Raw genomic sequence first — 16193 nt, forward strand, 5'->3', positions numbered from 1 at the left:
AGCTTCTGCTTTAATTCTCTTATCCGCTTGGGGGGAAATTAGAGTAATGGGATTATTGTGAACTGAGGTATTCGTTTGAGATTTCCTCAACCTGAGTGGTCATGGTGGTAACTGGTTCCGAAACTAGTCCACTTAGGATCCACCCAAAAATAGTATTTTGTGCCAATAGTTTGTTTGAAATTTTCTCAACACCCTCGAGTATTATCTGAGGTATGAGATCGCTGCCTAATAGAATGTCTATTTGAGCGGGGGTGTTGCAGTTGGGATCTGCTAGCTTTAGGTGTGAAACCTTTTGCCAATGCTTGCTATTTATATGATATCTTGGCATATTTGTTAGTTGCGGTAAGACTATAGCTTCTGCTTTAATTCTCTTATCCGCTTGGGGGGAAATTAGAGTAAGGAGATTATTGTGACTGAGGTATTCGTTTGAGATTTCCTCAACCTGAGTGGTCATGGTGGTAACTGGTTCCGAAACTAGTCCACTTAGGACCAACCCAAAAATAGTATTTTGTGCCAATAGTTTGTTTGAAATTTTCTCAACACCCTCGAGTATTATCTGAGGTATGAGATCGCTGCCTAATAGAATGTCTATTTGAGCGGGGGTGTTGCAGTTGGGATCTGCTAGCTTTAGGTGTGAAACCTTAAGCCAATGCTTGCGATTTATATGATAGCTTGGAAGCATATTTGTTAGTTGCGGTAAGACTATAGCTTCTGCTTTAGTTCTCTTATCCGCTTGGGGGGAAATTAGAGTAAGGAGATTATTGTGACTGAGGTATTCGTTTGAGATTTCCTCAACCTGAGTGGTCATGGTGGTAACTGGTTCCGAAACTAGTCCACTTAGGATCCACCCAAAAATAGTATTTTGTGCCAGTGGTTTGTTTGAAATTTTCTCAACACCCTCGAGTATTATCTGAGGTATGAGATCGCTGCCTAATAGAATGTCTATTTGAGCGGGGGTGTTGCAGTTGGGATCTGCTAGCTTTAGGTGTGAAACCTTTTGCCAATGCTTGCTATTTATATGATATCTTGGCATATTTGTTAGTTGCGGTAAGACTATAGCTTCTGCTTTAATTCTCTTATCCGCTTGGGGGGAAATTAGAGTAAGGAGATTATTGTGACTGAGGTATTCGTTTGAGATTTCCTCAACCTGAGTGGTCATGGTGGTAACTGGTTCCGAAACTAGTCCACTTAGTATCCACCCAAAAATAATATTTTGTGCCAATAGTTTGTTTGAAATTTTCTCAACACCCTCGAGTATTATCTGAGGTATGAGATCGCTGCCTCATAGAATGTCTATTTGAGCGGGGGTGTTGCAGTTGGGATCTGCTAGCTTTAAGTGTGAAACCTTTTGCCAATGCTTGCTATTTATATGATATCTTGGAAGCATATTTGTTAGTTGCGGTAAGACTATAGCTTCTGCTTTAATTCTCTTATCCGCTTGGGGGGAAATTAGAGTAATGGGATTATTGTGAACTGAGGTATTCGTTTGAGATTCCTCAACCTGAGTGGTCATGGTGGTAACTGGTTCCGAAACTAGTCCACTTAGGATCCACCCTAAAATAGTATTTTGTGCCAATAGTTTGTTTGAAATTTTCTCAACACCCTCGAGTATTATCTGAGGTATGAGATCGCTGCCTAATAGAATGTCTATTTGAGCGGGGCTGTTGCAGTTGGCATCTGCTAGCTTTAGGTGTGAAACCTTTTGCCAATGCTTGCTATTTATATGATAGCTTGGAAGCATATTTGTTAGTTGCGGTAAGACTATAGCTTCTGCTTTAATTCTCTTATCCGCTTGGGGGGAAATTAGAGTAATGGGATTATTGTGAACTGAGGTATTCGTTTGAGATTTCCTCAACCTGAGTGGTCATGGTGGTAACTGGTTCCGAAACTAGTCCACTTAGGACCAACCCAAAAATAGTATTTTGTGCCAATAGTTTGTTTGAAATTTTCTCAACACCCTCGAGTATTATCTGAGGTATGAGATCGCTGCCTAATAAAATGTCTATTTGAGCAGGGGTGATGCAGTTGGGATCTGCTAGCTTTAGGTGTGAAACCTTTAGCCAATGCTTGCTATTTATATGATAGCTTGGAAGCATATCTGTTAGTTGCGGTAAGACGATAGCTTCTGCTTTAATTCTCTTATCCGCTTGGGGGGAAATTAGAGTAATGGGATTATTGTGAACTGAGGTATTCGTTTGAGATTTCCTCAACCTGAGTGGTCATGGTGGTAACTAGTTCCGAAACTAGTCCACTTAGGATCCACCGTAAAATAGTATTTTGTGCCAATAGTTTGTTTGAAATTTTCTCAACACCCTCGAGTATTATCTGAGGTATGAGATCGCTGCCTAATAAAATGTCTATTTGAGCGGGGGTGTTGCAGTTGGCATCTGCTAGCTTTAGGTGTGAAACCTTTTGCCAATGCTTGCTATTTATATGATAGCTTGGAAGCATATTTGTTAGTTGCGGTAAGACTATAGCTTCTGCTTTAATTCTCTTCTCCGCTTGGGTGGAAATTAGAGTAATGGGATTATTGTGAACTGAGGTATTCGTTTGAGATTTCCTCAACCTGAGTGGTCATGGTGGTAACTGGTTCCGAAACTAGTCCACTTAGGATCCACCCAAAAATAGTATTTTGTGCCAATAGTTTGTTTGAAATTTTCTCAACACCCTCGAGTATTATCTGAGGTATGAGATCGCTGCCTAATAGAATGTCTATTTGAGCGGGGGTGTTGCAGTTGGGATCTGCTAGCTTTAGGTGTGAAACCTTTTGCCGATGCTTGCTATTTATATGATAGCTTGGAAGCATATTTGTTAGTTGCGGTAAGACTATAGCTTCTGCTTTAATTCTCTTATCCGCTGGGGGGGAAATTAGAGTAATGGGATTATTGTGAACTGAGGTATTCGTTTGAGATTCCTCAACCTGAGTGGTCATGGTGGTAACTGGTTCCGAAACTAGTCCACTTAGGATCCACCCTAAAATAGTATTTTGTGCCAATAGTTTGTTTGAAATTTTCTCAACACCCTCGAGTATTATCTGAGGTATGAGATCGCTGCCTAATAGAATGTCTATTTGAGCGGGGGTGTTGCAAATGGGATCTGCTAGCTTTAGGTGTGAAACCTTTTGCCAATGCTTGCTATTTATATGATAGCTTGGAAGCATATTTGTTAGTTGCGGTAAGACTATAGCTTCTGCTTTAATTCTCTTATCCGCTTGGGGGGAAATTAGAGTAATGGGATTATTGTGAACTGAGGTATTCGTTTGAGATTTCCTCAACCTGAGTGGTCATGGTGGTAACTAGTTCCGAAACTAGTCCACTTAGGATCCACCGTAAAATAGTATTTTGTGCCAATAGTTTGTTTGAAATTTTCTCAACACCCTCGAGTATTATCTGAGGTATGAGATCGCTGCCTAATAGAATGTCTATTTGAGCGGGGCTGTTGCAGTTGGCATCTGCTAGCTTTAGGTGTGAAACCTTTTGCCAATGCTTGCTATTTATATGATAGCTTGGAAGCATATTTGTTAGTTGCGGTAAGACTATAGCTTCTGCTTTAATTCTCTTCTCCGCTTGGGTGGAAATTAGAGTAATGGGATTATTGTGAACTGAGGTATTCGTTTGAGATTTCCTCAACCTGAGTGGTCATGGTGGTAACTGGTTCCGAAACTAGTCCACTTAGGATCCACCCAAAAATAGTATTTTGTGCCAATAGTTTGTTTGAAATTTTCTCAACACCCTCGAGTATTATCTGAGGTATGAGATCGCTGCCTAATAGAATGTCTATTTGAGCGGGGGTGTTGCAGTTGGGATCTGCTAGCTTTAGGTGTGAAACCTTTTGCCGATGCTTGCTATTTATATGATAGCTTGGAAGCATATTTGTTAGTTGCGGTAAGACTATAGCTTCTGCTTTAATTCTCTTATCCGCTGGGGGGGAAATTAGAGTAATGGGATTATTGTGAACTGAGGTATTCGTTTGAGATTCCTCAACCTGAGTGGTCATGGTGGTAACTGGTTCCGAAACTAGTCCACTTAGGATCCACCCTAAAATAGTATTTTGTGCCAATAGTTTGTTTGAAATTTTCTCAACACCCTCGAGTATTATCTGAGGTATGAGATCGCTGCCTAATAGAATGTCTATTTGAGCGGGGGTGTTGCAAATGGGATCTGCTAGCTTTAGGTGTGAAACCTTTTGCCAATGCTTGCTATTTATATGATAGCTTGGAAGCATATTTGTTAGTTGCGGTAAGACTATAGCTTCTGCTTTAATTCTCTTATCCGCTGGGGGGGAAATTAGAGTAATGGGATTATTGTGAACTGAGGTATTCGTTTGAGATTCCTCAACCTGAGTGGTCATGGTGGTAACTGGTTCCGAAACTAGTCCACTTAGGATCCACCCTAAAATAGTATTTTGTGCCAATAGTTTGTTTGAAATTTTCTCAACACCCTCGAGTATTATCTGAGGTATGAGATCGCTGCCTAATAGAATGTCTATTTGAGCGGGGGTGTTGCAATTGGGATCTGCTAGCTTTAGGTGTGAAACCTTTTGCCGATGCTTGCTATTTATATGATAGCTTGGAAGCATATTTGTTAGTTGCGGTAAGACTATAGCTTCTGCTTTAATTCTCTTATCCGCTGGGGGGGAAATTAGAGTAATGGGATTATTGTGAACTGAGGTATTCGTTTGAGATTCCTCAACCTGAGTGGTCATGGTGGTAACTGGTTCCGAAACTAGTCCACTTAGGATCCACCCTAAAATAGTATTTTGTGCCAATAGTTTGTTTGAAATTTTCTCAACACCCTCGAGTATTATCTGAGGTATGAGATCGCTGCCTAATAGAATGTCTATTTGAGCGGGGGTGTTGCAATTGGGATCTGCTAGCTTTAGGTGTGAAACCTTTTGCCAATGCTTGCTATTTATATGATAGCTTGGAAGCATATTTGTTAGTTGCGGTAAGACTATAGCTTCTGCTTTAATTCTCTTATCCGCTGGGGGGGAAATTAGAGTAATGGGATTATTGTGAACTGAGGTATTCGTTTGAGATTCCTCAACCTGAGTGGTCATGGTGGTAACTGGTTCCGAAACTAGTCCACTTAGGATCCACCCAAAAATAGTATTTTGTGCGAATAGTTAGTTTGAAATTTTCTCAACACCCTCGAGTATTATCTGAGGTATGAGATCACTGCCTAATAGAATGTCTATTTGAGCGGGGGTGTTGCAATTGGGATCTGCTAGCTTTAGGTGTGAAACCTTTTGCCAATGCTTGCTATTTATATGATAGCTTGGAAGCATATTTGTTAGTTGCGGTAAGACTATAGCTTCTGCTTTAATTCTCTTATCCGCTGGGGGGGAAATTAGAGTAATGGGATTATTGTGAACTGAGGTATTCGTTTGAAATTCCTCAACCTGAGTGGTCATGGTGGTAACTGGTTCCGAAACTAGTCCACTTAGGATCCACCCTAAAATAGTATTTTGTGCCAATAATTTGTTTGAAATTTTCTCAACACCCTCGAGTATTATCTGAGGTATGAGATCGCTGCCTAATAGAATGTCTATTTGAGCGGAGGTGTCGCAGTTGGCATCTGCTAGCTTTAGGTGTGAAACCTTTTGCCAATGCTTGCTATTTATATGATAGCTTGGAAGCATATTTGTTAGTTGCGGTAAGACTATAGCTTCTGCTTTAATTCTCTTCTCCGCTTGGGTGGAAATTAGAGTAATGGGATTATTGTGAACTGAGGTATTCGTTTGAGATTTCCTCAACCTGAGTGGTCATGGTGGTAACTGGTTCCGAAACTAGTCCACTTAGGATCCACCCTAAAATAGTATTTTGTGCCAATAGTTTGTTTGAAATTTTTTCAACACCCTCGAGTATTATCTGAGGGATGAGATCGCTGCCTAATAGAATGTCTATTTGAGCGGGGGTGTTGCAGTTGGGATCTGCTAGCTTTAGGTGTGATACCTTTTGCCAATGCTTGCTATTTATATGACAGCTTGGAAGCATATTTGTTAGTTGCGGTAAGACTATAGCTTCTCCTTTAATTCTCTTATCCGCTTGGGGGGAAATTAAAGTAATGGGATTATTGTGAACTGAGGTATTCGTTTGAGATTTCCTCAACCTGAGTGGTCATGGTGGTAACTGGTTCCGAAACTAGTCCAGTTAGGATCCACCCTAAAATAGTATTTTGTGCCAATAGTTTGTTTGAAATTTTCTCAACACCCTCGAGTATTATCTGAGGTACGAGATCGCTGCCTAATAGAATGTCTATTTGAGCGGGGGTGTTGCAGTTGGCATCTGCTAGCTTTAGGTGTGAAACCTTTTGCCAATGCTTGCGATTTATATGGTAGCTTGGAAGCATATTTGTTAGTTGCGGTAAGACTATAGCTTCTGCTTTAATTCTCTTCTCCGCTTGGGTGGAAATTAGAGTAATGGGATTATTGTGAACTGAGGTATTCGTTTGAGATTTCCTCAACCTGAGTGGTCATGGTGGTAACTGGTTCCGAAACTAGTCCACTTAGGACCAACCCAAAAATAGTATTTTGTGCGAATAGTTAGTTTGAAATTTTCTCAACACCCTCGAGTATTATCTGAGGTATGAGATCACTGCCTAATAGAATGTCTATTTGAGCGGGGGTGATGCAGTTGGGATCTGCTAGCTTTAGGTGTGAAACCTTTTGCCAATGCTTGCTATTTATATGATATCTGGGAAGCATATTTGTTAGTTGCGGTAAGACTATAGCTTCTGCTTTAATTCTCTTCTCCGCTTGGGTGGAAATTAGAGTAATGGGATTATTGTGAACTGAGGTATTCGTTTGAGATTTCCTCAACCTGAGTGGTCATGGTGGTAACTGGTTCCGAAACTAGTCCACTTAGGACCAACCCAAAAATAGTATTTTGTGCGAATAGTTAGTTTGAAATTTTCTCAACACCCTCGAGTATTATCTGAGGTATGAGATCGCTGCCTAATAGAATGTCTATTTGAGCGGGGGTGTTGCAGTTGGGATCTGCTAGCTTTAGGTGTGAAACCTTTTGCCAATGCTTGCTATTTATATGATAGCTTGGAAGCATATTTGTTAGTTGCGGTAAGACTATAGCTTCTGCTTTAATTCTCTTCTCCGCTTGGGTGGAAATTAGAGTAATGGGATTATTGTGAACTGAGGTATTCGTTTGAGATTTCCTCAACCTGAGTGGTCATGGTGGTAACTGGTTCCGAAACTAGTCCACTTAGGACCAACCCAAAAATAGTATTTTGTGCGAATAGTTAGTTTGAAATTTTCTCAACACCCTCGAGTATTATCTGAGGTATGAGATCACTGCCTAATAGAATGTCTATTTGAGCGGGGGTGTTGCAGTTGGGATCTGCTAGCTTTAGGTGTGAAACCTTTTGCCAATGCTTGCTATTTATATGATATCTGGGAAGCATATTTGTTAGTTGCGGTAAGACTATAGCTTCTGCTTTAATTCTCTTATCCGCTTGGGGGGAAATTAGAGTAATGGGATTATTGTGAACTGAGGTATTCGTTTGAGATTTCCTCAACCTGAGTGGTCATGGTGGTAACTGGTTCCGAAACTAGTCCACTTAGGATCCACCCAAAAATAGTATTTTGTGCCAATAGTTTGTTTGAAATTTTCTCAACACCCTCGAGTATTATCTGAGGTATGAGATCGCTGCCTAATAGAATGTCTATTTGAGCGCGGGTGTTGCAGTTGGCATCTGCTAGCTTTAGGTGTGAAACCTTTTGCCGATGCTTGCTATTTATATGATAGCTTGGAAGCATATTTGTTAGTTGCGGTAAGACTATAGCTTCTGCTTTAATTCTCTTATCCGCTTGGGGGGAAATTAGAGTAATGGGATTATTGTGAACTGAGGTATTCGTTTGAGATTTCCTCAACCTGAGTGGTCATGGTGGTAACTGGTTCCGAAACTAGTCCACTTAGGACCAACCCAAAAATAGTATTTTGCGCCAATAGTTTGTTTGAAGTTTTCTCAACACCCTCGAGTATTATCTGAGGTATGAGATCACTGCCTAATAGAATGTCTATTTGAGCGGGGGTGTTGCAGTTGGGATCTGCTAGCTTTAGGTGTGAAACCTTAAGCCAATGCTTGCGATTTATATGATAGCTTGGAAGCATATTTGTTAGTTGCGGTAAGACTATAGCTTCTGCTTTAATTCTCTTATCCGCTTGGGGGGAAATTAGAGTAAGGAGATTATTGTGACTGAGGTATTCGTTTGAGATTTCCTCAACCTGAGTGGTCATAGTGGTAACTGGTTCCGAAACTAGTCCACTTAGGACCAACCCAAAAATAGTATTTTGTGCCAATAGTTTGTTTGAAATTTTCTCAACACCCTCGAGTATTATCTGAGGTATGAGATCGCTGCCTAATAGAATGTCTATTTGAGCGCGGGTGTTGCAGTTGGCATCTGCTAGCTTTAGGTGTGAAACCTTTTGCCGATGCTTGCTATTTATATGATAGCTTGGAAGCATATTTGTTAGTTGCGGTAAGACTATAGCTTCTGCTTTAATTCTCTTCTCCGCTTGGGTGGAAATTAGAGTAATGGGATTATTGTGAACTGAGGTATTCGTTTGAGATTTCCTCAACCTGAGTGGTCATGGTGGTAACTGGTTCCGAAACTAGTCCACTTAGGACCAACCCAAAAATAGTATTTTGTGCGAATAGTTAGTTTGAAATTTTCTCAACACCCTCGAGTATTATCTGAGGTATGAGATCACTGCCTAATAGAATGTCTATTTGAGCGGGGGTGTTGCAGTTGGGATCTGCTAGCTTTAGGTGCGAAACCTTTTGCCAATGCTTGCTATTTATATGATATCTGGGAAGCATATTTGTTAGTTGCGGTAAGACTATAGCTTCTGCTTTAATTCTCTTATCCGCTTGGGGGGAAATTAGAGTAATGGGATTATTGTGAACTGAGGTATTCGTTTGAGATTTCCTCAACCTGAGTGGTCATGGTGGTAACTGGTTCCGAAACTAGTCCACTTAGGATCCACCCAAAAATAGTATTTTGTGCCAATAGTTTGTTTGAAATTTTCTCAACACCCTCGAGTATTATCTGAGGTATGAGATCGCTGCCTAATAGAATGTCTATTTGAGCGGGGGTGTTGCAGTTGGCATCTGCTAGCTTTAGGTGTGAAACCTTAAGCCAATGCTTGCTATTTATATGATAGCTTGGAAGCATATTTGTTAGTTGCGGTAAGACTATAGCTTCTGCTTTAATTCTCTTATCCGCTTGGGGGGAAATTAGAGTAATGGGATTATTGTGAACTGAGGTATTCGTTTGAGATTTCCTCAACCTGAGTGGTCATGGTGGTAACTGGTTCCGAAACTAGTCCACTTAGGACCAACCCAAAAATAGTATTTTGTGCCAATAGTTTGTTTGAAATTTTCTCAACACCCTCGAGTATTTTCTGAGGTATGAGATCACTGCCTAATAGAATGTCTATTTGAGCGGGGGTGTTGCAGTTGGGATCTGCTAGCTTTAGGTGTGAAACCTTAAGCCAATGCTTGCGATTTATATGATAGCTTGGAAGCATATTTGTTAGTTGCGGTAAGACTATAGCTTCTGCTTTAATTCTCTTATCCGCTTGGGGGGAAATTAGAGTAATGGGATTATTGTGAACTGAGGTATTCGTTTGAGATTTCCTCAACCTGAGTGGTCATGGTGGTAACTGGTTCCGAAACTAGTCCACTTAGGACCAACCCAAAAATAGTATTTTGTGCCAATAGTTTGTTTGAAATTTTCTCAACACCCTCGAGTATTTTCTGAGGTATGAGATCACTGCCTAATAGAATGTCTATTTGAGCGGGGGTGTTGCAGTTGGGATCTGCTAGCTTTAGGTGTGAAACCTTAAGCCAATGCTTGCGATTTATATGATAGCTTGGAAGCATATTTGTTAGTTGCGGTAAGACTATAGCTTCTGCTTTAATTCTCTTATCCGCTTGGGGGGAAATTAGAGTAATGGGATTATTGTGAACTGAGGTATTCGTTTGAGATTTCCTCAACCTGAGTGGTCATGGTGGTAACTGGTTCCGAAACTAGTCCACTTAGGACCAACCCAAAAATAGTATTTTGTGCCAATAGTTTGTTTGAAATTTTCTCAACACCCTCGAGTATTTTCTGAGGTATGAGATCACTGCCTAATAGAATGTCTATTTGAGCGGGGGTGTTGCAGTTGGGATCTGCTAGCTTTAGGTGTGAAACCTTAAGCCAATGCTTGCGATTTATATGATAGCTTGGAAGCATATTTGTTAGTTGCGGTAAGACTATAGCTTCTGCTTTAATTCTCTTATCCGCTTGGGGGGAAATTAGAGTAAGGAGATTATTGTGACTGAGGTATTCGTTTGAGATTTCCTCAACCTGAGTGGTCATGGTGGTAACTGGTTTCGAAACTAGTCCACTTAGGACCAGCCTAAAAATAGTATTTTGTGCCAATAGTTTGTTTGAAATTTTCTCAACACCCTCGAGTATTATCTGAGGTATGAGATCGCTGCCTAATAGAATGTCTATTTGAGCGCGGGTGTTGCAGTTGGCATCTGCTAGCTTTAGGTGTGAAACCTTTTGCCAATGCTTGCTATTTATATGATATCTTGGAAGCATATTTGTTAGTTGCGGTAAGACTATAGCTTCTGCTTTAATTCTCTTATCCGCTTGGGGGGAAATTAGAGTAATGGGATTATTGTGAACTGAGGTATTCGTTTGAGATTCCTCAACCTGAGTGGTCATGGTGGTAACTGGTTCCGAAACTAGTCCACTTAGGATCCACCCTAAAATAGTATTTTGTGCCAATAGTTTGTTTGAAATTTTCTCAACACCCTCGAGTATTATCTGAGGTATGAGATCGCTGCCTAAGAGAATGTCTATTTGAGCGGGGCTGTTGCAGTTGGCATCTGCTAGGTTTAGGTGTGAAACCTTTTGCCAATGCTTGCTATTTATGTGATAGCTTGGAAGCATATTTGTTAGTTGCGGTAAGACTATAGCTTCTGCTTTAATTCTCTTATCCGCTTGGGGGGAAATTAGAGTAATGGGATTATTGTGAACTGAGGTATTCGTTTGAGATTTCCTCAACCTGAGTGGTCATGGTGGTAACTGGTTCCGAAACTAGTCCACTTAGGATCCACCCTAAAATAGTATTTTGTGCCAATAGTTTGTTTGAAATTTTCTCAACACCCTCGAGTATTATCTGAGGTATGAGATCGCTGCCTAATAAAATGTCTATTTGAGCGGGGGTGATGCAGTTGGGATCTGCTAGCTTTAGGTGTGAAACCTTTAGCCAATGCTTGCTATTTATATGATAGCTTGGAAGCATATTTGTTAGTTGCGGTAAGACTATAGCTTCTGCTTTAATTCTCTTATCCGCTTGGGGGGAAATTAGAGTAATGGGATTATTGTGAACTGAGGTATTCGTTTGAGATTTCCTCAACCTGAGTGGTCATGGTGGTAACTGGTTCCGAAACTAGTCCACTTAGGACCAACCCAAAAATAGTATTTTGTGCCAATAGGTGAAACATTTTGCCAATGCTTGCTATTTATATGATAGCTTGGAAGCATATTTGTTAGTTGCGGTAAGACTATAGCTTCTGCTTTTATTCTCTTATCCGCTTGGGGGGAAATTAGAGTAATGGGATTATTGTGAACTGAGGTATTCGTTTGAGATTTCCTCAACCTGAGTGGGCATGGTGGTAACTGGTTCCGAAACTAGTCCACTTAGAATCCACCCTAAAATAGTATTTTGTGCCAATAGTTTGTTTGAAATTTGCTCAACACCCTCGAGTATTATCTGAGGTATGAGATCGCTGCCTAATAGAATGTCTATTTGAGCGGGGGTGTTGCAGTCGGGATCTGCTAGCTTTAGGTGTGAAACCTTTTGTCAATGCTTGTTATTTATATGATAGCTTGGAAGCATATTTGTTACTTGCGGTAAGACTATAGCTTCTGCTTTAATTCTCTTATCCGCTTGGGGGGAAATTAGAGTAACGGGATTATTGTGAACTGAGGTATTCGTTTGAGATTTCCTCAACCTGAGTGGGCATGGTGGTAACTGGTTCCGAAACTAGTCCACTTAGGATCCACCCAAAAATAGTATTTTGTGCCAATAGTTTGTTTGAAATTTTCTCAACACCCTCGAGTATTATCTGAGGTATGAGATCGCTGCCTAATAGAATGTCTATTTGAGCGGGGGTGTTGCAGTTGGGATCTGCTAGCTTTAGGTGTGAAACCTTTTGCCAATGCTTGCTATTTATATGATATCTTGGCATATTTGTTAGTTGCGGTAAGACTATAGCTTCTGCTTTAATTCTCTTATCCGCTTGGGGGGAAATTAGAGTAAGGAGATTATTGTGACTGAGGTATTCGTTTGAGATTTCCTCAACCTGAGTGGTCATGGTGGTAACTGGTTCCGAAACTAGTCCACTTAGGACCAACCCAAAAATAGTATTTTGTGCCAATAGTTTGTTTGAAATTTTCTCAACACCCTCGAGTATTATCTGAGGTATGAGATCGCTGCCTAATAGAATGTCTATTTGAGCGGGGCTGTTGCAGTTGGCATCTGCTAGGTTTAGGTGTGAAACCTTTTGCCAATGCTTGCTATTTATATGATAGCTTGGAAGCATATTTGTTAGTTGCGGTAAGACTATAGCTTCTGCTTTAATTCTCTTATCCGCTTGGGGGGAAATTAGAGTAATGGGATTATTGTGAACTGAGGTATTCGTTTGAGATTTCCTCAACCTGAGTGGTCATGGTGGTAACTGGTTCCGAAACTAGTCCACTTAGGACCAACCCAAAAATAGTATTTTGTGCCAATAGTTTGTTTGAAATTTTCTCAACACCCTCGAGTATTATCTGAGGTATGAGATCGCTGCCTAATAAAATGTCTATTTGAGCGGGGGTGATGCAGTTGGGATCTGCTAGCTTAAGGTGTGAAACCTTTAGCCAATGCTTGCTATTTATATGATAGCTTGGAAGCATATTTGTTAGTTGCGGTAAGACTATAGCTTCAGCTTTAATTCTCTTATCCGCTTGAGGGGAAATTAGAGTAATGGGATTATTGTGAACTGAGGTATTCGTTTGAGATTTCCTCAACCTGAGTGGTCATGGTGGTAACTAGTTCCGAAACTAGTCCACTTAGGATCCACCGTAAAATAGTATTTTGTGCCAATAGGTGAAACATTTTGCCAATGCTTGCTATTTATATGATAGCTTGGAAGCATATTTGTTAGTTGCGGTAAGACTATAGCTTCTGCTTTTATTCTCTTATCCGCTTGGGGGGAAATTAGAGTAATGGGATTATTGTGAACTGAGGTATTCGTTTGAGATTTCCTCAACCTGAGTGGTCATGGTGGTAACTGGTTCCGAAACTAGTGCACTTAGAATCCACCCTAAAATAGTATTTTGTGCCAATAGTTTGTTTGAAATTTGCTCAACACCCTCGAGTATTATCTGAGGTATGAGATCGCTGCCTAATAGAATGTCTATTTGAGCGGGGGTGTTGCAGTCGGGATCTGCTAGCTTTAGGTGTGAAACCTTTTGTCAATGCTTGTTATTTATATGATAGCTTGGAAGCATATTTGTTACTTGCGGTAAGACTATAGCTTCTGCTTTAATTCTCTTATCCGCTTGGGGGGAAATTAGAGTAATGGGATTATTGTGAACTGAGGTATTCGTTTGAGATTTCCTCAACCTGAGTGGTCATGGTGGTAACTGGTTCCGAAACTAGTCCACTTAGGATCCACCCAAAAATAGTATTTTGTGCCAATAGTTTGTTTGAAATTTTCTCAACACCCTCGAGTATTATCTGAGGTATGAGATCGCTGCCTAATAGAATGTCTATTTGAGCGGGGGTGTTGCAGTTGGGATCTGCTAGCTTTAGGTGTGAAACCTTTTGCCAATGCTTGCTATTTATATGATATCTTGGCATATTTGTTAGTTGCGGTAAGACTATAGCTTCTGCTTTAATTCTCTTATCCGCTTGGGGGGAAATTAGAGTAAGGAGATTATTGTGACTGAGGTATTCGTTTGAGATTTCCTCAACCTGAGTGGTCATGGTGGTAACTGGTTCCGAAACTAGTCCACTTAGGACCAACCCAAAAATAGTATTTTGTGCCAATAGTTTGTTTGAAATTTTCTCAACACCCTCGAGTATTATCTGAGGTATGAGATCGCTGCCTAATAGAATGTCTATTTGAGCGGGGCTGTTGCAGTTGGCATCTGCTAGGTTTAGGTGTGAAACCTTTTGCCAATGCTTGCTATTTATATGATAGCTTGGAAGCATATTTGTTAGTTGCGGTAAGACTATAGCTTCTGCTTTAATTCTCTTATCCGCTTGGGGGGAAATTAGAGTAATGGGATTATTGTGAACTGAGGTATTCGTTTGAGATTTCCTCAACCTGAGTGGTCATGGTGGTAACTGGTTCCGAAACTAGTCCACTTAGGACCAACCCAAAAATAGTATTTTGTGCCAATAGTTTGTTTGAAATTTTCTCAACACCCTCGAGTATTATCTGAGGTATGAGATCGCTGCCTAATAAAATGTCTATTTGAGCGGGGGTGATGCAGTTGGGATCTGCTAGCTTAAGGTGTGAAACCTTTAGCCAATGCTTGCTATTTATATGATAGCTTGGAAGCATATTTGTTAGTTGCGGTAAGACTATAGCTTCTGCTTTAATTCTCTGATCCGCTTGGGGGGAAATTAGAGTAATGGGATTATTGTGAACTGAGGTATTCGTTTGAGATTTCCTCAACCTGAGTGGTCATGGTGGTAACTAGTTCCGAAACTAGTCCACTTAGGATCCACCGTAAAATAGTATTTTGTGCCAATAGGTGAAACATTTTGCCAATGCTTGCTATTTATATGATAGCTTGGAAGCATATTTGTTAGTTGCGGTAAGACTATAGCTTCTGCTTTTATTCTCTTATCCGCTTGGGGGGAAATTAGAGTAATGGGATTATTGTGAACTGAGGTATTCGTTTGAGATTTCCTCAACCTGAGTGGTCATGGTGGTAACTGGTTCCGAAACTAGTCCACTTAGAATCCACCCTAAAATAGTATTTTGTGCCAATAGTTTGTTTGAAATTTTCTCAACACCCTCGAGTATTATCTGAGGTATGAGATCGCTGCCTAATAGAATGTCTATTTGAGCGGGGGTGTTGCAGTTGGGATCTGCTAGCTTTAGGTGTGAAACCTTTTGCCAATGCTTGCTATTTATATGATATCTTGGCATATTTGTTAGTTGCGGTAAGACTATAGCTTCTGCTTTTATTCTCTTATCCGCTTGGGGGGAAATTAGAGTAATGGGATTATTGTGAACTGAGGTATTCGTTTGAGATTTCCTCAACCTGAGTGGTCATGGTGGTAACTGGTTCCGAAACTAGTCCACTTAGATTCCACCCTAAAATAGTATTTTGTGCCAATAGTTTGTTTGAAATTTGCTCAACACCCTCGAGTATTATCTGAGGTATGAGATCGCTGCCTAATAGAATGTCTAGTTGAGCGGGGGTGTTGCAGTCGGGATCTGCTAGCTTTAGGTGTGAAACCTTTTGTCAATGCTTGTTATTTATATGATAGCTTGGAAGCATATTTGTTACTTGCGGTAAGACTATAGCTTCTGCTTTAATTCTCTTATCCGCTTGGGGGGAAATTAGAGTAATGGGATTATTGTGAACTGAGGTATTCGTTTGAGATTTCCTCAACCTGAGTGGTCATGGTGGTAACTGGTTCCGAAACTAGTCCACTTAGGATCCACCCAAAAATAGTATTTTGTGCCAATAGTTTGTTTGAAATTTTCTCAACACCCTCGAGTATTATCTGAGGTATGAGATCGCTGCCTAATAGAATGTCTATTTGAGCGGGGGTGTTGCAGTTGGCATCTGCTAGCTTTAGGTGTGAAACCTTAAGCCAATGCTTGCGATTTATATGATAGCTTGGAAGCATATTTGTTAGTTGCGGTAAGACTATAGCTTCTGCTTTAATTCTCTTATCCGCTTGGGGGGAAATTAGAGTAAGGAGATTATTGTGACTGAGGTATTCGTTTGAGATTTCCTCAACCTGAGTGGTCATGGTGGTAACTGGTTCCGATACTAGTCCACTTAAAATCCACCCTAAAATAGTATTTTGTGCCAATAGTTTGTTTGAAATATTCTCAACACCCTCGAGTATTATCTGAGGTATGAGATCGCTGCCTAATAGA

The sequence above is a fragment of the Bactrocera oleae genome, chromosome X (assembly GCF_042242935.1).
Source record: "Bactrocera oleae isolate idBacOlea1 chromosome X, idBacOlea1, whole genome shotgun sequence".
Classification (NCBI taxonomy): domain Eukaryota; kingdom Metazoa; phylum Arthropoda; class Insecta; order Diptera; family Tephritidae; genus Bactrocera; species Bactrocera oleae.